Raw genomic sequence first — 22,398 nt, forward strand, 5'->3', positions numbered from 1 at the left:
CACGCGCTGTGGATGTTTTCAGACACGGCAGAGAAATCTCTCCAGACTGAGCTCCAGGGTCGGGCTGCTCCAAGCTCTGGGGAAGAAAGACAAGGGAGTCCCTTGCTCTCTGTGACCTGGGGTTTCCTAAGGACGCCCAGGCCAGCAAAGCTCCCAAGGGGCAGACTGTCAAACAGAGCTAGTGTCTGAAACCCTGCACAGCCGAGTAGCCATCTCCAGGGTGCTGGGGGTGGGGGCGATGGGGGCTGGAAGCTTTCTCTTGTCGTTAAAAACAGCTCAGCTTCCAATTGCTCTGAACGATAAGGGGGCCTCTGGAGCAGAAGAGGGGAAGAACATGGATTGAAACCAAACCTCTGTTTTCATTCTTTATTTCTATTTTAGTCATTTTATTTCTCTGCCCATAAGCCCCATCGCAGGATGCCAGGCTCCCTGGCTCATCAGTTCTCACGTGAAGCTCCTCTGACATCATTTTCTACCTGACACAAGAAAGATGCTGCCAGCAGAAGGCACTTCGCTCAAGGAACAGCCACTGTCTTTAGCAGAATCAATGCGTTCCTTCGCTCAGGGGCATGGCCTGCAGCTGAGGCCATTTCGTCCTTTGGTGAATGTGTGAGGAGGCTTCTTGGCACAGCAGACAGACCACTTGGGAAAGCAGCCAGACACCACGATGGACTTATTTCTTCTCTTGCTCTGATGGAGCAAACATGAGGTCTAATCATGATGTCATAAGAGTGATTGTTCAGAGCCCTGGATGAGGCCATCTGATTCCCAGCCTCACCTCAGTCACGGTCCTTTCAAATCCAACGTCGCTTCTTAAAAAAAAATGCCGAAAATGACTTTGCATGAAGGGCAAGATAGACCTTGGCCATTTAATGATGACCTGAGGATTTAATGAATGAGTAAAATATTCTCTGGCCAAATCGTGAAACTGTTTTCCAAGGTTGCCCTAGAAAGAAGTTTTCCATCTATTTAACACAGCCCTTGGAATTTTGTCCTAAACTTATGATGGCTTTGGGATGTAGTAAACTGCTGACGCCAAAGATCTCTCTGCTCCCACCTGGACGGCACGCCTGGGCAGGTGAGAGGGTCCTCCCCTGCCTGCGCTTGTCAGTGGATGTGAGGCGGGGCAGGCAGGCACTCTGCCTCTGGGGTGTACCCTTCCCGGGACTGAGAGCCTGATGGATGCTAAACCTCGGGTCAGGCTCTTCCAAAACGAGCTCCCTTATCTCTCCCACTTTTATCAGCAGGGCGTGTTCGGATCCCCGTCTCACCGCTGGAGGACTGGCATCTGATAGCGTCTTCCCCAGGCTTGCTCGGCAGGATTGGAACTCAAGCCCTGGGACTCCGAGTTGGGCCCTTCCTAAAGCGGTGCCATGTCTCCTTACAGATGCACAGCCCTTAGGAAGAGCGAGAGCTGCGTGTCACCCTCCATCACTCAGAACCTTCCAGAGAGGGCCACGGGGAGTCGGCAGCTGTGCGCGGCTGGGAGGACCCCCGTGAGTCAGCCCCGTCTGGCGGGGCTCAGATGAAGTCCAGCGCCTCCATCGTGACCTTCAAGGGAACATCAAAGGTTGCTAGAATTATGTGCTCCGCCAACACCAAGGACGGAGGCATTCATATCTGACAGTCACGCGGAAGTTATCTCAGGTGATAAGACACTCTTTCAGCTGCAACTGGAGGCTGGAAAATTGGGATGAGACAAAGAGAGGGGGAGGGGAGTGCGGCAGACAGCGAGGGCGGGCCGCTCAGAGGTGAGAGAGGGGTGCCCGGGTCTGGGAGGAGGGCCTTGCTCATGAGCTCACGGGGGCCTGATGCCAACACACAGAGAAGCTGCAGGGAGTTTCCTGGGGGCGCAGGCACCCGTGCGGGAGGCTCAGGACGGGGTCTGGGGTGTCTCCTTCCATGGACCAGTGCTCACTGAGCCCTCACACCCACCCCACCTCCCAGCCTCGGGCCACGCGCAGGCAGAGCTCGGAGACCCCCGGGCTGGGGAGGGCAGCTGCAGGAAGCTGTGCCTGGGGGTCCCACAGGGCTGGGGGCTCCTGCTGAGACCCCCAGGGGAGAAGGAGGCAGGGAAAGACAAGAACAACCTTCTGGAAAACAGGAGTCGCCCGGCAGAGACCAGGAAAGACCACATGTCTGGGACCACAGGCGGCTGAGTCCCCGGGGGGAGGCCAGGGTGACCCCCGGGCCCCCGGGGGCTGTGGGGAGGGGGGGGACGTCAGACGTGTGTCTGAGAGAGGACGCGTGCGAGGGGCAGGGACAGAGCCCCCGAGTCACGGCTCGTGGAGGCAAGGTGAAAGAGGGGGTGACCCGGGGCTCCCCTGGGCCCCTGGGGACAGCGTCACCTCCCCCACGGGAGCCCGGGAGGGCTCAGGGCTGGCGGAGCAGGGCAGCGGGGTGGGAGCTTACTGATGGGGTGTCCATCTGCGTGGAGCCCAGCTACATCAGGGGTGGGGGAGACGCCCCACGGGGAGGGCCCCAGAGATTTGAAGAAGGCTCTGCAAGCATCGCCACTGGCTGAGAAACTCCCCCCCAGACGGCAAACCGAGCCAGGAGGAGGGAGTGGAGCAGGAGGCGGCAAACCGTCTCCCTGGAGCCAGAGACAGAGCTGGACGAGAGGGAGCAGCCCACGCTGACCTCCCACCCCGCCAGTGAAACGAGAGAGGCGTCAGGAAGGAGACAGAGAAGCCTGTGAGGCTACTGGGTAACCAAGGAAGGAAACCCCAGGAGCAGGCGCCACGCTTGAACGTTCCTGGAAAAATGATGCAAGCGCAGCTAGAGGGCTGCAGAGACGCTGAGTGAAGTCGAACTTGAAATAGGTAAAAAGAAGCCATTTTCTTTCCTCTGAAGAGAGTTCCAGAGGAGCTGCCAGGGCAGAAGAACCAACAAAGGACAGGAGGGGGAGGGAGCAGCGGTCAGCTAGAGGCCTTCTGGACTCCGCAAGCCCCCCTCCCAGCTGCCCCAGGAGGAAGCCCCTGTGTGGAAGGACTCCCAGTATGGGAAGTGTCCAGAGGGAGAGGGAAGAAGACCAGACCTGGGCGGCCCCTGACCTGCAAGACAGCCGCCAAGGAGGGAACCCAGAGGCAGATGGGGCTGACCTTGAGCTTGGTCCGGGCTCCATTCAGGAGGAGGGGCCTCTGGGTTTTGGGCGCAGGAGACCCCAAGGGCCGGCTCTGTGGCCAGCAGAGCTGAGAGGTGTTCCGGATGACCCAAAGCCTCACCTGCTACTCAAATGTGGGCCGTGGGCCAGGAGCCCGGCCTCCCCAGGGAGCATGTCCATCAAGACCTTCCCTCCCCCAGACAGGTCCACTCCAGCCTGGGATTCCGTGCTGACGTGGAGAGAGGTGGTGGCCGGAGGGGAGGATCCACTCCCCCTAGGAGGTGGCCTTGCAGGAGGGTGGGGGCCACCAGGCATGAATGGACAGCCACTCTCCCTTACAGGCTGTATGAGCCTGGAGGACCTCGAGACAGCCAGTCCCCGAGGTTGGGGTGGTCACGACCCCCTCCTGGACTGACGACTGGTGAATCAAGTGAGATCTCGGCAAACACAGCAGCCTGGCGCTGGCCACCGTGAGCCTGAATCCCCGTGGACAGGTCCAAGCAGGCCCCGTCTCCCACCTGCACCCTCGCCCCACGCCCAGCCCTCCCAGCCGCTCCAAGCAGTCCCCAATGGGAACGAGGGGCTGCCGGATCTCTGGGTGTCCAGTGGTCAGCCCCCACACCCCCGTGACTTCTCCCTGAGTTCTGGAAGGAGTGGTTTCCTCTATTCCTCCTGGTGCCCTGATGCCTAAGAAATAGTTCATGGGCAGAGAATGCTCAGCCCCGTCACCTCCCTTATCCACGGCTCGGCTTTCCAAGGCTTCAGTGACCTGCAGTAAACCAAGCTCAGTAAACACTGAATGAAAAATTCCAGAAATAAATAACTCATGAGCGTTAAATTGTGAGTTGAATTGTAAGTGCTGACGAGGGTGATGGACTCTCGCGTCGTCCTACATTGTCCCCCCAGATCCCCAGCCAGCAGCGTGGTCCTGGCAGGAGACACAGGGTCACCTGAAGCAGAAGGTCCTCCTACAGATGTATCCAGAGGTCGGCGGTAGGAAGCCTGACCCTACACCAGGACGCTGCCATCACTGACCTCAGTGCCCCCTCACCTGGCATTATCATCGCTCAGCATCTCAACAAGGGGAGGTACAGCGTGATGAGATATTTTGAGAGAAAGACCATACCAGCGTAACTTTTGTTATAGTACATTGTTACAACTGTTCTATTCCATTATTGTTGTCATTAATCTCTCACTGTGCCTAATTAATAAATTAGCATACACATGTATGGGGGAAAATGGTATAAATAGGATTGGGTACCACCCACGGTTTTTGGCATCCACTGGGGGTCTTGCAACTTATCTGCCAAGGGTAGAGAGGACCACCACGCACACTGCTGGAGGGATGTATGAAGGAAAGAAAAAAGCTGTCAACTCTCTACTAAACTGGGCACTCAGAGGCACACCTGTTTCCTTGGCCGGAAGCCTCCTCCTTCCCTCTGCATCTGTCGTTAGAACATGAAATTTTCATGCTTTGCCTGAAAACTTGGCTGTGTCTCTGCAAACAACAGTCCTGATGGCAGGACGCAGGCTGTCCTGAGGTCTCCTGCCACGTCTGCAGGGACAGCGGACAGGGGGCTCCACCTCCTGCTTCTGCTTCTGCATTGTTAGAGCTCTCTCACCCTGGAGTGCACACACAGAATCCACGAGAGGAAACGATTTCTTTATAAAATGGTATAAAATACAAACCTGCCCGTTACCCCTTCCGTGCTAACAGGCAATACTCCTTGTTGGGAAGTTTCTATTTCTCTAAGACAATGGATAACACGGCACTCATTCTCCACGGGCTTTTATGAATTACAATGAAGGACAGAAAAGAAGAAAAAGCCATATGTCTCTGGAATCCTAGAAATCAGGAGCAAAGAGGAACTTTAATGAATATGGAGTTTGAAAATTTTAATGTGCTCAAGAGACCACTAAGACATTGTGATATATTAAGCCTGAGAAACTGAAATTATTAACTTGTATGAACATCATGCTTTCTTATCCTAGATTCTAACAGAGGCCGGCAGTGCCAAGCAGAGAGGTTTCGGCAAATTCGTGGAGGACGTGTGTGGACTGAGACGCTCCCTGTTGTTTGGGGACATGTCTCTCTGGGTGTGGAAGGGAGAAGCGGCAGGCGGGGGTCAGGGGGTTCTCAGAAACCAGGCTGGATGCTGTGGCCGCAGCCAGGCCCACCCTGGAGACCAGGAAGCTGGTGGGGGGCTGCACAGATACTCCTGCAGACTCAGGAAGTGGGACCCCCTTTCCTACTCCAGTCCTTCCTGCCCCCCTAAGTCCCTGCCCCTCATTCTTACTGAGCCTCCTGTGCTCCAGGCCCCCCTCTGGGCCCCGATGGGGAGCTGGTGTCTCAGGGGGGTGGTGAGTCCTGGGCGTGTGCCCTCTCGGCTTCCCGACTGACGAGTCTGGCCCCCGCCCCCCAGCTGACTGCCCTGACCTCGTCCCCACGGCGGGACATGAGAGGACTTTCCTCGTGTCCTCTCCAGGGACTCATGCAGTTTGGGTGGAAACGCCACGACTTTAAGGTTTAAGGTTACACACCCTTTACCGGGGAGATACGACTATTTACAAAAACGTGTGCACAAGCTCGTGCACGCGCACTCAGGGTTGGGGGATGTCCTTCCTCCCTCAGCACCTGCATGTCTCGTCTCAAAGTCCACCTCCCACCTCACAGGAGAGCTGCCCGCAGAGCAGCTGGACCCATGCTGACCTATTGTGCAGGGGCCAGGGGACCTGTGCTCACTTAGGTCACCGAGGTGTGAGGGTCCTTTGACTCGGCCTCTCCTAGAAGCCGAGAACCCCGACTGCAACCCTTCAGACCCCTCAGAAATAGAAAGAGAGCCTCGCAGATCATTAGAGGAGCCTGGTGTTAGCTGGGTGCCCACGTTGGGAAAGACAATAAATATACATTCACACAAAACACACATGCACATACATACATACACACATGTATACACAGGACACGTGTGTGCTAAGTCGCTTCAATTGTGTCCGACTCTGTGCGACCCCATGAACTATAGCCGCCCGCCACCTCCCAGGCTTCACTGTCCATGGGATTCTCCAGACAAGGCTACTGGAGGGGATTCAGACATATACACACATGCATATACACACATACATGTACACACGACCACATGTACAGAATTAGAGTCACCTCTGATGGCAGCAGGCCCAGCTCCCATCCCAGATCCTGCCTTGTCTGCTGTGACTTTGCAGCTCCTCCGTCAGAAGCAGTCGCTGTCCTACCCTCCACGTCCAGGATGCCAAGGGACAAAACTCTTAGAGCCAGTTCTGAAGAGCCTCCCCACCCAGGCCCTCATTCTCTGTTCTGAAATGCCGACTCCACAGTGGGAGCAGGCTGGGCAGCCTGGCCGGGAGGGTCTGGATGCCCCAGCTCAGCCTCCATCACGGAGAACGCTCCTGGGGGGTCCATGGAGCCGCTGCTGAGACCAACAACCCCCCAGATATGTGCATGAGCTTGGCTGAAGCTAGCTGAGCCCTGCCCATGCCTGCAGACCCCCTACCTACACTGACCAGACCTCAGACTGACATGCGGGCGTAAACCACTGCCGGGCCTTGGGATGGCACGTGATTCAGGGACGAGTTAAAGAAAGGCCAGCAGTGTGTCACCTGGAAACCACCACAAAAGACAACCTTACGACATTCAGCCCAGGAGCCCGGTGGGTTGGACTCAGGACCAGCTTTCTGGAATGACATGACTCAGAAAGGTTTGAACTTCGAGCAGAATAAACAGTAGCTGGATTGTGAAGCAGCCAGGGCTGGGAAGGGAACAAGCAGACAGGTTGCCGAGAAGAGAGAAGAGCTGAAATGCACACGTCAAGTAGGCAAGTGCTTCATAGGATCAGCAACTAATTTTTTTTTTTTTAATAAAGTTATTTATTTTAGTTGGGGGCTAATTACTTTACAATATTGTAGTGGTTTCTGCCATGCATTGACATGAATCAGCCATGGGTTTACATGTGTTCCCCATCCTGAACCCCCCTCCCCCCTCCCTCCCCATCCCATCCCTCTGGGGCATCCCATTGCCCCAGCCCTGAGCATTTGTCTCATGCATTGAACCTGGACTGGTGTTCTGTTTCACATATGATAATATACATGTTTCAATGCTATTCTCTCAGAACGTCCCACCCTCATCTTCTCTCTCAGAGTCCATAAGACTGTTCTATGCATCTGTGTCTCTTATTCTGTCTCGCCTATAGGGTTATCATTGCCATCTTTCAAATTCCATATATATGCATTAGTATACTGTATCGGTGTTTTTCTTTCTGGCTTACTTCACTCTGTATAATGGGCTCCAGTTTCATCCATCTCCTAATTTTTAAAACATCCCTTTGAGTCATTTCAGTCATGTCCAACTCTTTGAGACCCCATGGACTATAGCCCACCAGGCTCCTCTGTCCATGAGCAGGAATGTCCATTCTCTGAGCAGGAATACTGGAGTGGGTTGCCATGCCCTCCTCCAAGGGATCTTCCTGACCCAGGGATTGAACCTGTATCTCTCACATCTTCTGCATTGGCAGGTAGGATCTTTACCACTGGTGTCAAAACAGCCTTATGGGGTGAGTGCTGTTCTTATCCCTTTCTGCGGGAGAGAAAGATGGAGACAATGTGGTGGGCGTGAGCCGCCCAAGGTCACAGAGCCCACCCCCCTCCAGAGTCTGAGCCGCCAACCTCTGCCTGTGAAACGGCGCAGGGCGCGCAGCAGAGGCTCAAGAAAGTTAGACCAGATGGATGGTGGGCCTCGCAGGAGGTCTGGGTAAGCGGCACAGGAAGGAATGTCTGTCCTGGGTTTGAAAAGGCAGAGGGAACGCCGTGGGCAGGACAGCAGGCTGTCACCAGGGTTGGCTGAGCTTGACGAGGCTTTGAGCGGCAGCCGGACAGAGTGAGGGGGCCCAGCATCACCGAGGCAACGGGGGATCCCCGTGGGAGCCCGTCCCTGCCCCCAGCTCCCGGGGACTCTTCTGGAGTCTCCTTGACATTTGGAAATCTCGGGCCCTGAACAGGGTGTCCTGGAGTTCTCGTAGCCTCCGAGTGATTTAGAGAGCTGCTGGGTGACCCTGCCTTGAGGAATTTCTGAAGAAAGAGAAGGCATTTGCAAATGAGGGCTTTACCCCCATCACCAAAGAGGAGATCGAGGAACAAAGAGGTTAATTAATTTTCTCTGAGGTCTCACAGAGAGTCAACTGCTTAACTGGATAAGAAAATGTAACTTGAAGGATTTTACGAGTGACGTGCTGACGTCTCCCCTCCTGTTCCCCGTGTGGCCCAGGAGGCAGGTCCTCCAAGTCCACCGGCCAGTCCTGCGCCGACTCCTTCCACCTCGGCTGGGGGCCGACCCCTCGACACCACCACCACGGACAATAGAGCTCCGGGTTTCCTTGGAGAAGGAGGCCACGGAGCGCTCCTGTCCTGTTTCAGTAATTAGCACCCCTTCTCCTGGGCACCATCAGATTTTCTGTTCACTGGAATATTCTTCTCTGATGTCATCACAAAGACAGACAGGTGGTTAGACACACATCAAAATGTGCCCAGACCTTTAGGTCTTTGAACTTGTTCTTTGAGAAAACAGGCCATTTCTTTAGGTTCATGTGAGCCTGTGTGTCCAACTCTTTGCGACCTCGTGGACTGCAGCCCACCAGGCTCCTCTGTCCATGGGACTCTCCATGCAGGAACCCTGGAGTGAGGTGCCATGCCCTCCTCCAGGGGATCTTCCTGACCTGGGATCAAACCCACATCTCTTAGGTTTTTCTTCATCGGCAGGCAGGTTCTTTACCACCAGCACCACCTGGGAAGCCCTTAGGCTCCCGGTGAAGCCATATTTACCATTTTAAGAAGGAAAGGGTGTCTTTGAAAATCGCTGCTCATCCTAATATCCATCTGCAATGATCTAACTGTGAATGTCAAGTTTGATTATCGGTCTGTGTGTCTGAGCAGCTACCCCACCAGGGAGAGCCGCCCGGCTCCGGGGAGGGCAGAGGAGCCCTGGGAGGTAGGGGGGAATCTTCCTTCCCTGATGAGGGGTGTGGTGATGAAGCTCACACAAGACTGTCCCCTAGAATCAGACATCAGAGTGCCCGGGTCCCCCTTCTGGGCCCCTGACCTCCCCATAGTAGCTGCCAACTCGATCTGTCCACTATTAAAAATGCAGCAGATGGTATATAAAATATGAAGCCACTTCCAAAACTACAGACACTCCAACTCTGGGAGGCAAATAAAGTCTGATTAATCATCTGGAACAGAAGCTTCAACCTCCAGCTCATTGAAAATGTGATTATTTCTGTCCATGTTTGAATATTTTCTGGAATAGCAAGAAAGCGCTCGTGCAGGGCCTGACAGGTCTGGCTGAGCGAGAATGGGAAGCGATTACCCTTGGCTGGCAGCTCTCTCCAGGACCGCCCATTAAGCCCTGCTTTCCATCCTGTTTCTTCTTGTTGTGAACCACCCTCAATGCCTCTGCAGCGTTCAGATCCTCCATTTCTTAAAGGGGGCCACACAGGTCCCCCAGGTCTGTATTTGCCATCAGTATGAGTGTCCTTTGAGCGCGGCAAAAAATTGCCATGAGCTTGGTGGCCGGAAACAACAGAAACTGATTCTTTCCTAGTCCTGGAGGCGAGAAGTCCAAAAATCAAGGTGTCTGTGGGGCCATGCCCCTCCGAAGTCTCCGGGGGAGGGTCCTTCCACACCCTCGAGATCCAGTGGCTCCCGGCTTGTGGTCGCATCCTTCCAGTCTCTGTTCTGCCTCCTCGGAGCCTAATTCCCTCCCCTGTCTTGGGACACTTATTGCATTTCAGGTCCCCTGCAACCCAGGATGGTCTCATCTTCAGACCCTTCACTGTGTCAGCAAAGATCCTCTTCCAAACAAGATCACCATCATATTCAGGGGTCAGGATGCGGAAGACCTTTTGAGGGGTCACCATCAGCACCCGATCCGCCAGGATTTTCTCCTTGCTTTGGCCGGCTTGCATGGATTCTCTTTCGGGGAGGAAACCATTATCATGTTAAAAAGGGAATCTGCTTTGCGGCAGAGCATGGAGACTCTCAGGAGGGGGATCGCTGGCTGCCCCAGAGGCCTGTGCTTCACTGTGGTCCTCCCGAGGCGGGCCGTCACCTCTCTGCTTAGCCAGCTCGAGGCCGCAACAGAGGACCCGCCAGGTGTCTGCAGGGCGAGTTCCTCCCGAGGCCTCCCTCCTAGGCCCGTGCACAGCTGTCTTCTCCTGTGTCCTCACACAGTCATCTCTCGGTGCCACTGGGTCTTCTAATCTCTTCTTAGAAGGATCACTGGATTAGGTCCACCCGTTGCACCACCTCACTTTACCTTCCTCACCTCTTCCACGGCCCTGTCTCTAGTACCTTCGGGGTTAGGGCCGCAGTGTGCAAATTTTGTAGGGGAAGCAAGTCAATGCTTAACAGCCTCTAAAACAGTCCTGCAACTTTGCAAGCCCCGCCCTTGCTGGTGGGGTTGATGGAGCTCCCAGGGCTTGAATCTAGGATGTGAAGCCCATGCCCTTTCCACAGCAGGGGTGAGGAAGATCCAGGGAGCGTGGGGGAGGAGGGGGCCTTCCTGCGGTCCAGGTGCGGCCGTTAGACTCCTAGGGAAGCTGCGACATACACGATGGTGTCGCCAACAGATGGGACAAGTCAGGCTCTGACAAGTGTCCTGCCGGACAGGAGTAAAGCTCCCGGACGCCCACCCTGCCAGAGCCCCAGCCTCATCTCTATCTAGACAGCAACCTGGACGAGGACGCTCACATCCAAAGAAACAAAACCAGCTGGGATGCCTGCTTCGAGTTCAAGTTCAGATAAAAGCATCATTAATCTTTTAGCAGAAATAAGCCTGTATTAGTCTACGGGAGTAACACGTACCATGGGCAGAGTGGCTTAAACAACAGACATTTATCGTCTCACAGGCTGGAGGCTGGACGTCCAAGGTCAAGGTGCTGGGAGGCACATTTAATTCCAACGTGTCTTCCCTTGGTTGGCAGCCAGCCCCCAGCTTCCTGTGCCCTCCCACAGAGTCACCTTTGCACGGATGCAGGCACAGGGCAAGCGGCCTTTGCGCCTCTTCTCACAAGGACGTGGATCCTGCCAGACCAGGACCTGCCCTCTGGCCTCACTTAAACTTCATCACTTCTTTAATTTTTCAGAAAGTGTTTTTGGCTGTGCTGGGTCTTCGTTGAGGTGCGTGGGCTCAGTGGCTGTTGAGAGCAGTCTTAGCTGTTTTGTAGCAAGCGGGATCTTAGTTCCCTGACCGGGGATCAAACCTGTGTCCACCGCATTGGAGGGCAGAGTCTTAACGCTGGACCACCAGGGAAGCCCCACTTCTTTACATTTTATATGACGTCATTCAGTCCACAATGAGATTCCCAAATACTCCATGGGACAAAATTGCACTGCAAATGTGCACAGCTTAGCTGGAACTCAAAGGTAACTGGCTGCCCTCCATATGATCCGGCAACCCTGGCTTAAATCCCACTTCCTCGGCAGGTGCTCTAGGCCAGAGACTCAGACCTCTGACTCAGACCCGCTCGCTCAGCCCACAGCCCTGCTGACCCAGCACACAAGACACAGCCCTTTGCGTGCCCGGTGCTCACGTGGGTCCGGCCGGCCTCGGTGCCTGGACAGGAGCAGGTGAGCTTAGGGCGGTCTCTGGGACAATCCCAGCTCAGCTGTGAACTTCGGGTTTCTTCCACCTGTTCTGAAGCAACAAACTTTTGCAGGTCTGATGAGAGCTGTGGACACCAAGCACAAATTGGGTGAAATAAACAGCTGGCTTCCCATTTCAGGGAGAGGCCCTTTAACCTGCACAGGCCCTGACCCCAGAGTGAAACCAGCTGCTCAGAGCGGCTGACAGATGGACAGCAGAGTGGGCCGTGCTAACTGCTGCCTCTAAATGACAAAAACATGTTTAGCCTTAATCATGTCATAGTCTTGATCCATTTCTTCAGATCTGAAAAAATTAATTTAAAAAGAAAGCATGTCTATGTTCAAGGTATCCAAGCTCCATGGAGCTGTTCATGTGTGAAATAAAACGTGCTTGCACCCACCAAAAGTATCACGCACGTTGCTTGCTTATCGCTTCTCTGTTTTAAGTTTCAAATGCGAATGGGAACTTCAGGTGCTCCTGCAGAACTCGGAGCCAGGGACCGCATGATCCAGGTCTCGTGCTCTGGGCCTTTCTCTCGACACCGTGTGCTGCTGCTTATTCCAGATTCGCTGCTCAGATGGGAGCCTTCGTCGTGACGTGGGCGGCAGGGCACAGACTGTGCTCCAAGGAACAATTCCACACTGCGGAGAACATTCACTCACAACCAACCCACATGGACGAGTTCAACACACACACAACCACACACACACACAACCACACACACACAACCACACACACAACCACACACAACCACACACACACAACCACACACACACAACCACACACATACAACCACACACACAACCACACACACAACCACACACACACAACCACACACATACAACCACACACACACCCACACACACAACCACACACACAACCACACACACACACAACCACACACACACAACCACACACATACAACCACACACACAACCACACACACACAACCACACACACACAACCACACACACACACAACCACACACATACAACCACACACACAACCACACACACAACCACACACACACAACCACACACATACAACCACACACACACAACAATACACACACAACCACAGACACACAACCACACACATACAACAATACACACACAACCACAGACACACAACCACACACACAACCACACACACAACCACACACACAACAATACACACACAACCACACACATACAACAATACACACACAACCACACACACACAACCACACACACACAACCACACAACCACACACACAACCACACACATACAACCACACACACACAACCACAGACACACAACCACACACATACAACAATACACACACAACCACAGACACACAACCACACACACACAACCACACACACAACCACAGACACACAACCACTCACATACAACCACACACACACACAACCACACACATACAACTACACACACAGAGCTAAGTGCTCACACAGTCACAGCTACTCTGCGCTCTGACAATTACACCGTCACACCTGCTGTGGGCAGGAACCCCCGGGAGCACAGACCGCCCACCCCCCAGCCCATGAAGGCAGGCAGCAAAGCCCACTCCTCGGAGCAGCCCGCTGAGCCCCTTCCCCCTCAGCCCTCGTCTCCCTTCATCCTCAGGCCTCTTAGAGCACGGTCGTCGACGCTGAGCCTGGGCGCAGACAGCGGGTGCTGTCCTTGGCTCTGTGCCTGCGTCCCGTCAGGAGGCTCCAGACGTCTCACCCCAGCCCTGTGAGGTCATCAGGAAGGAGGCCTTGCAGGTTTGATCAATTCCAGGCAGGTAAAGAAGAAGCCTGCTCCCCTGTTGGGGACCTTCTGGAGGAGGCAGGGTCTGTGGAAGGATGTGGAGGGCTTAACGAGGTCAGCCTGAGCCCCCAGCCCCCATAAATGTCTGCCTGGCGTCCTCTCGAGGACGTGCCTGTGAGGGAAAAAGCAGCAACTGCCGGTGCTGATGCTGAGATGGAGCAGAGAGGCCCACGGCTCCACATCCCGCTGCCCGGGGCCCCAGGCTGACCTGTGGACTCATCACCGCAGGCCCTCGGCCCTCTGCTTCCCAGCTGCGCCCAGCTGAAGGGGAGATGGGAAAGGCACAGAGGGCAGAAGGCTGAGGCCGAGGCTTACTGGCCTGTGCCCTCCTATGGGTGGTCCCGGCAGGCCCCTGTGTCCTGCCATCACCCCCACCATGGCAGCCACTCTCTGCAGGGGAGGCCTCCCAGGGCACAGGAGTGGGCAGCCCCCTTCTGCCACTGCACCGGGGTGCTCACTCTTCCCTCCCTTCCCAGTCCCCCTGACCCTTCTACGCCCTGTGAGCAAACTGCACGTTAACTATCCTACAGAAAGTGATAGCCACTCAGTCTTGAGACACCACGACTGTAGCCCGCCAGGCTCCTCTGTCCATGGGATTCTCCAGGCAGGAATAGTGGAGTGGGTTTCTATTCCCTTCTCCAGCGGATCTTCCTGACCCAGGGATCAAACCTGGGTCTCCTGCATTGTAGGCAGATTCTTTACCATCTGAGCCACCAGGGAAGTCCAAAGTACTAACCAGGTCTGACCCTGCTTAGCTTCTGCTATCTTAAACATTATTCATTTCTGGCCAGCTCTCTGATGGACGTCAAGCCTTGATGACAACTCTTTCCTGAGATGCTCGGTGAGTGGAGACGTTGAAATCTGTGTGGCTAGCACCTTTGAACATACGCTTCAGCCGCAGTTGTAGGGCCATTGTGATCATCTCCGAGGCGGGAGGTCACCTGTTTCCCTGAGGCCGTGAAGTTCAGAGGAGACACATTCAGGCCTCCTGACACTTGGGGGCCAGCACTTCTGTTCCTCGGACAGCGCCAGGGCTGCCCCGGGGCCCCTGCAGGCTCTGCGGGCCTGTGTTGTCCTCAGAGGACCGGTAGGAAGCAGCTCTCCCTGGCATCTACAGACCAGACAAAGAGAGTCAGTGTCTCGTTTACCGAGAGCCATTTAGACGTAAGGGGCAGGTTTCTCTGCTGACAGCATTCACCACACGCCCGCCCGGGGTCCTCTGCCCCAGGAAATGCCTTGCCACTTCCCTCCCCCAGGGCCAGAGGAAGGCTGGGCCAGAGAAGACCCCATCTCTGTGCTGTGCTGACCAACAGATGCACAGCTGCCGGGAACATCTCCTCCTTATTAAGGTCACTGAAGCCTTGTTCTTTTCCAGGGTTCACAGATGATGAAAACCGCATTGAATTCTCCCATGGCTATGAATCCATTCCACCTCGCCCAGGACGGCCAGTGGAAATTAATGTGCCCCTAGGCGTCCGATAATTTATCAGTAAAAGCCCTGGTCTCTCTACCTTTGAACTCCGCAAAGAAAATTAGCCCTTGTCAGGAGGGCAGTGCCCTCCCAGTTCCAGATTCACAAGGTAATCAACAGCTATTGATCCCACTCCTGCATACCTGTAATTAGCCCCCAATTCAAGTCCAGGCTGCCCCGCAGTGCGTCACGAGGCGGCAGGACCCGTGTGCTTCTTTTTAATTTCCAGCAATGACCCAGTGGTTATCAGGATGGCCGTTTTACATATTTACACTGATTGCTTTTTCATTGACTCCACGTTCCATTATGAAACACACATGGAAAGTTGTCCCAGACCAGCTTAATTGAGTTCAAGTTGTGTCACTGGACATCGAGGGATGTTAAAAGCATGCTCTGGCTGAGCTAACTTATTACTTGGCCCTAAACCAAATGGGTCTTGACTGCTCAACAAGAAGACATCAAACAAACACATGTGGGAAAAGCAGTAAGCAAAGCATCTACGTCGGGTTGACTCTCTCTGCTCTGAAATGGACGGTGAAGATGAGCCTGGCATTAGATATTACACATCTGCCCTACACGGCATAGGAAGCATTTAAAGGTATGCCTTAAAATACAAATGCTTCACAACTGTTAGACGGTGTCTATCACGGGCTGAGCATTCTGTAACACGTGATGTGAATTACCCTGGTCTCACGACTGCCCTCCGAGACATATGTTAGCACCTGTGTGTGGGAGATGGGGACACAGGTACAGAACAGCAGGAGGGTGGGCCCAGGTCAGCACTGATGGCAGCAGATGGTACTGGGGACCCAGATCTATCGCCAAAACCGACGTCCTTTTCGTGACCTTATCCAGACGCCCCGCCCCAGGTCTTGGCAGATCTGGCTGTTTACCAAGATACCCAAGTTTCACATTTCAATTTTACTGACAGGCAACTTGCTGAAAACTTCTGCCCCAAGTCAAGCGTAGAGCAAGCTGAGGTTGAACTGGTGAGGAGTTCTGATTCTGCAGGGCAGAGTTGACTTTGAGGCAGAGCTCAGGTTCACTGCATTTGACTCGAAACGGGTCAGAGCCAGACAGAGATGCCAACCAGGCCGTGGGAAAGGCCACACGAGGAGTTCTTCCTATGCTTGACTTTGGAGCCCCCCATCCATAGCTGGAAACCAGGCGTCTGCGCTGTGAAGACCCCTCAACATCGAGAGGGGTCCAGGGTCTCTGAAGCAGCCTCCCAGCTGGCCATGGCCTCAGGGTGCACTCCCATCCCTAGGTCTGCCCTCCCCTGGCCATCTCCAGACTAGGACAGCTCTTCACCCACCCCCCAGGGGCTTCCGTATGCTTCTGGAGGCCACCTCCAGCTGGGTGCTGCCTGCAGCCCAGCTCAGCCCTCAGCCTCCGGGTGATCACACACAGGCTGGTGGGAACAATGGATGAGAAGGGGTGAGTGGGCAGTCAGGGAGGTGATGCATGAGGGGGCGTGGCCTGGGCGTCGGCTCTGCAGCCAGTCAGATTCAGGACAGTGGGCCTGAGATGCTTCCTCAAGAAAGATGCCTGAGCTGTTTCTAGGGGAGCCCCTGCAGGGAGGGGCGGAGACAAGGACAGGACCTCAGGCAGGTGGGCAGCACATGCAATGTCCAGGGCTGGGCAGCCTGAGATGCCTGGGGGCGGTTTTTCCAGCCAATAATGAGAGACTCATTAGAAGACTCATTATTCATTCAGTTAGTAAAACACTCCCATCCTAGGAGGATTAAGTTCTCCATCCTGAGAGCAGAGATGTTTAGAACGAAGGGTTGGCTGGACCCAGGTAAGTGATGAGACTCCAGAAACCCCTCCCTTAAGTTTATTTCCTCTGATCCCAGAGCACCAGCCTGCCCTTTCCCACCTTCCCCAGCCACCCACGGCAGCTATTCCAGCTGCCGAGCCTGTGTTTTCCCACATAAGAACTTTGACTAAGTGTGGGCCAATACAGCCAAGGCGGCAGGTGATGTGGCCTTCGCCCTGGGCTTGGCCATGGCCGCTGCAAGGCTGTGTCGAGGGACCCCTGTAGGGTCAGTACTGGGGACCTGCATCTTGCATGGTCCACCCTCCTGGGAGGGAGGCTGGCATTCCTCTGAAGGGGATAATGGGTATGCCTACAGCATCCCTGAGGCTGTGGACAGAGAAGCCTGCCCTGCCACATCGTTCCTAAGCCCCTAAATCATCTCCAAAGGCACATAATTAAACCACAAATCAGATAATCTAAGGGCTCTGGTTTGTTTTGTTTTGTTGACTCACACGTCACGCGTCTGGAGCAGTGAGCAGAGGAGTCCTCCCACTCAGACGTGCCCAGGATGATTCAGAGTCCTTCCCCGACCAGCGGGCCGCAGCAGCAGGGTGCCAGCCAGATGCTCAGGCCCTGGGTACCACTCCTGCCTCTGTTCCCTCTTCTGTGAAAGGGGCGTATAAACAGCTGCTGCTGCTCGGGGCTGCTGAGCGTGCGTGCGGCAAACTCCCGATTACTCTCGCCAGTCCCCAAAGCAGCGTGTTCTCAGTCTGTGTGCCTGAGTTTTTGGCCACCAGGGATGGAGCCCTGCTGCGGCCTGGGAGTCCTGTGACCTCCCTGGGCTCAGTCGTCTCCTCCACAAACTGTGGGTCCTTCCTTCCCAGGGCCCCCGTTCTGCACCTGTAGGAACGAGAGAGCTTGAGAGCACCACCCCCAGGCCCACTCACACAGGGCACCGGTGAAGGGACCAGGCCAGGTACCAGCCCACGGACCCTTCTGTGGGCTCAGCGGGAAGAACAGGTGCCAGGATGTGGGTGGACAGCTGTGGGCTCTGTGACCCGCACAGCCTTGCTCACAGCGGGAAGGCCGGAGAGAGAGAGCAGGTCTGCAGTGCCTGGCTGCCCCGGGCTGGCAGCCTGGCAATCCCACGGCCGCCTTCTTCCAATGACGCCCAGCTCACCCTGCAGGACCGGGACTGCCCTCCTGCGTGGCCGCCCACATGCCCCACCTGGTCCTCTGTGGCAGATTCTCTGGCCCCTGGTGAACCTGCGTGAGGTCTGCTTCCCCAGTTCCTTCCAAGAAAGGGGCTGGAGGCTTCCCAGCGGGGGTATTGGCCGATCCTGCCTACCAGGGGTTTAGATCTGTGTTCTCACCAAGCTTTTTTTAAAAAAAAATTCCTTTATGTCACAATGGCCTGTTTCTGTTCATTTTTATTTACAAAGTAAATAAAAGTAAATTTATTTTAAAAGTAATTTATAATACGTATATATATATATATATATATATATTTTTTTTTTTCCCTGTAGCAACTATATGCATGGGCTGTGTAGGAGCTGGAGACACCCAGCCCTGCCCCCGAGGTATGACATCATCTGGTGGGGGACGGAGCCCATTCAGCAGACTGTGGAAACACAGCTGGCCTGGTGATGCGCTGGAATTTGTTCTTGTGTAAAATGTGGCTTCAAGAGTGTCGGGAATTTCACCTTCATTGTGATGCTGATAGGCATGTTCTGCATTTGTAAGGGTAACACATTTTTTTTTAATTTTTACAAAATAAAACCCAAACATCAATGGCTTAAGGTAATAGCAACTTCTTTCTCATGTGGTGATCTTTGATGCAGTGATTTGGGGACCAAGCTCCTTACATCTGAGGCTGTGTGGTCCCCTAGGGCCTCAGTCACCTCTGCTTTCAGTCACTGTTGTTCTTCAGTCGCTCAGTCGTGTCCAGCTCTTTGTGACTCCATGGACTGCAGCATGCCAGGCTTCCCTGTCCTTCGCTACCTCCCAGAACTTGTTCAAATTCATGTCCATTGAGTCGGTGATGCCATTCAACCACCTCATCCTCTGTTGCCCCCTCCTCCTCCAGCCCTCAATCTTTCCCAGCATCATGGTCTTTCAGTCATAGTAAAAAGAAATAGAGAGAGAGAAAGAGAGATGCTTCTTAACTCTGCTGGCTGGCAGTGTCAGTACATTGGTGATAACTAGTCACATAGACTGAACTAGCCCCAGAGGGCATAGGGGAGTGCAGTCCAGCTAGCTGTGTCCACCACTGCAGATGTGACCATGGTCCTCAGCCTGGGCCTCCCTTTGCTCTGAGAGCAACATTGTCAATCAGGAGACTCAAGGCAAGTGCCCACCCAGAGTGCTTGGAAACCCTCTCTAGCAGGGTGAACACCAATGCAGCTCCTTCAAACTGAAATGTGAAGACTTTTGTTTAATATAATAAAATAAATGTTATGTTCAATAGCATAGACAAAGGGCATCCCCTCCTTAACTGGTCTGCGTCTTCTCTGGTTGAACTAACAAACTGGAAGATACAAGGTCAGGGCTCAGAGAAGAGCGGAAGTGAGCAAGGTGGCCTCTGCCCTGCGGCTGGGCACTGTCCACTGACGCTGGCTGGAAGCCAGGATAAGAGGCCAAGAAGCTTGGGTTTGGACACCTGTGAAGGAGTGGGGGCTGCAAGAAGCAAATGTAGGGCTTCCTCTGCTACACAGAAATCCTTCCACCAGATGGCCAAGCCGGTTGACACTTCCTCCTAAATGTCACAGCGATCAGGACATAATACTCTGTCTCCACTGCCACCAGCCTGGTGCAAGTCTCCGTTCTGCGTGGACTCAAGCAGCAGCCTCCAATGGTCTCCCTGTTTCTGATTCACCCCAAGGTAGACACCCCACAGCAAGCAGAAGCGTAGTTGAAGAGATGTTAGGTCATGGCAATCTCTTACAAATATCTTCTAATCATTTGTGGAGTTATTATTAATAATATTGAAAATCTGAGAGTAGTCTAAATGCTCATCAGTAGGAACTTGTTGAATCAAAGTTGGCCTGTGCACACAACGGTGAGCAAGGCAGGGGTCGAGGGAATAAGAAAGATCTCTCTATATGGTTAGGGAGTTACTGCCAAGGTATTGGGTCGGTCAAAATGTTTGTTTGGGTTTTCTCAACCCGAACAAGCTTTTTCGGCCAATCCAATATATTAGTAAACGCAAAAAACCACAAAGAAGAACAATGATCTAAATATGTTATTCTTTTCTGTAGAAATGGAAAAATGTAGAATAAAATGATGAAACAGTGAATCAAAATGAATTTAAATGGTTACCTATGGGGAACAGAGGATAAAGAGGGAGAAACAGGTTTTATTATAGATTTGATTTTGAAACCAAGTAAATCTTTAAATACTGCTAAAAGATTAAATCAAAAAGAAAATAAAACCATCAAAAATCTGTAAATAACCTGAAACAAACTGTCTTTCAAGTCACTGGTATACACACACAGGAAAAAAATTATTATCATTGTCTTTAAATTTGATATTTTGACTGTACCTCCCTAAAGGAATATATCCGAATACAAAGTAATACATTCAGAAATCTTGTTGGTAGAAGATGCATTGCTACTTTGAAACTATCTCTTGTATATTTTTATGATAGAAACAAGTAGTAATCACCACTGATGTCCTTAGAGCCAAGATTTCCAGCAGACTAGAGAGCAGATGCAAGCGTAACACAAAAGATGTTCAAGAAGAACCCAGCAGTCTAGAGTCTGAATTGGAACTTGGGTAAACAAATGCTTTATTTCTCTTTAAACACGTATTTGATCTGTATTTTCCAGCTTAGTCTAGTGAAAACAGCCAGAAATGTTGACAGCTCAGAGCAATGAGCACCCTCAAACCTGGATTATGTTCTCTAAACACAGCTTCCAAACTGGAAAGAATCAAGACTTTTCTGAAAAATAGCTATGTCCAGTTCTCAGGCACAAAGTTCACAAGATGAGCCTGGGGAATATTCTGAACCAGAACCTGAACAAGCTGACGATCCTGATGGTGGCTGTGGGGCTTGGGGCTGACAGAGGAGATTTGGGGACTTGGGGCTGACAGAGGGGATTTGGATCAAAAGAATACAGCCAGCATTGATGGAAAGCGTTTGTAATTGACACAGACACTCAAAAACAAAATAAAAGCCGTCATTGTTGGTTGCTAAGGTAACCACTTATTCCTCTGAAAATTGAAGAAAAGGAGGAGGGAAGAATCACAATTGATCTTTCTCTTTTTGCATAAAGTGTGTTCCAGGGTAAACAAAAACGTTGATGGAGAATGTTTCCATAGGAATACGTCAGGTGATAAATTCAGAAGGAATCATAGAATTACAAAGTCATCATTTTGCAACCAACAAAGAATGAGGGGCTTCAGCTACAGTCACTGAAGTAGGCTACACCTGTACCAGGCATGGATGGGGCGGTTAGAAGGGAGGACCAGGCTTCCTGCACCTGACCCGCCCATGATCTTGGCAGAAGAAAGCGCAGATACCCACACAAGCCAAAATCTAACTGAGGCTCTGGATCTATCCTTTATCGGAAATTCAAGAATCCTAAAAGCATTCACCAAAAGAAAAAGGATTGATACACCAAATTAAAATATTCTTCAGGACAAATGATCTGATGCTTCCACACCAAATTTTAACACCCCCAACGCCCCCAAAATAGGGAAGGAACTGCGAGAGATGAAAGGAGACCCAAGAGACATAATAACTGAATGCAGGCCTCTGCCAATCTGGACTCAAGCAAAACACACATAAAAAGACACTTTGAGACACCAAGGACATTTGGATATGGTCAAGTGAACTTAACCAGTTGCCTGAGGTCACTCTCTAAGCAAATGGCAGAGTTGGGACTCAAATCTGGGACACGGACATCCTAGCAGTTTGCACAACCCCATGGCTCCTCCTTGAATATCATATGGATGTAATACGAAAACTCTGCCGAAGAAGCCGGCGTCTTAACAACTGACACAGGGTTTGATGAGCGAATCAGTGACTGACGGGCTGAATGAAAGAATGAACAGCCAAGCCAAGGAGGCTGAGCCTTTTGGCTGGTAGAGCTCGCAGCCTTCTGCCGATGCCCGCTCTCAGCAGGACCCGCTCCAATGGGTTCATCTCATCTGAAGCGGAGAGAGACTCGGGGTGACACTGGGGCCTCACTCCCGTTTCCCGAAGCCACGCTGAGCTGTCTTGTCTTCCGGAAACAAAATAATCCTCTTAATGAGAATGGAAGCACAGATTCATTTCCATGGTTAATTAGAAAGCAGAGATCTCAGTGGCCGGGGGGCATCTCCTGGCTTCTCGTGAAGCCGTTCATTCTGCTCCTAGTCGACGAGCAAGATCCCAAGCTGGGTGCAGACTGTGGGGGTGGGTACCCGGAGAAGAGAACAGATGGGCTGGGGGAACGGGCCACTTCCCCGCGAACCCGCAGCGCTTCGGCGGTGATGTGGGCGGTAAACAGGAGAAAACAGCCAAAAGCTCTGAATTCAGTGATTCCAGGAGCAGCAGAAAACCAGCAGGCTTTAGCCAAAAGGGGTGTTTTTACCCTGGAGGCAAA

At 53.0% G+C, this 22,398-nt stretch overlaps 2 long non-coding RNA genes across 2 annotated transcripts; both read right to left on the reverse strand.

The window, feature by feature from the left end:
- Positions 1-365: 365 nt before the first annotated feature.
- Positions 366-3,233, reverse strand: LOC145544641 (uncharacterized). Its single transcript, XR_014081500.1, has 2 exons — positions 3,102-3,233; positions 366-1,551 (listed from the first exon to the last, which is right to left on the reverse strand). It is a non-coding gene; the product is annotated as an uncharacterized LOC145544641 (long non-coding RNA).
- A 7,765-nt stretch (positions 3,234-10,998) lies between these two features.
- LOC145545310 (uncharacterized) lies at positions 10,999-16,459 on the reverse strand. The gene is made up of 4 exons (XR_014081999.1): positions 15,195-16,459; positions 14,317-14,691; positions 12,169-13,692; positions 10,999-11,853 (listed from the first exon to the last, which is right to left on the reverse strand). It is a non-coding gene; the product is annotated as an uncharacterized LOC145545310 (long non-coding RNA).
- Between the last annotated feature and the right edge of the window lie 5,939 nt (positions 16,460-22,398).

The sequence above is a fragment of the Giraffa tippelskirchi genome, chromosome 4, assembly GCF_054371585.1.
Source record: "Giraffa tippelskirchi isolate mGirTip1 chromosome 4, T2T-mGirTip1v1.2.pri, whole genome shotgun sequence".
Taxonomy (NCBI): domain Eukaryota; kingdom Metazoa; phylum Chordata; class Mammalia; order Artiodactyla; family Giraffidae; genus Giraffa; species Giraffa tippelskirchi.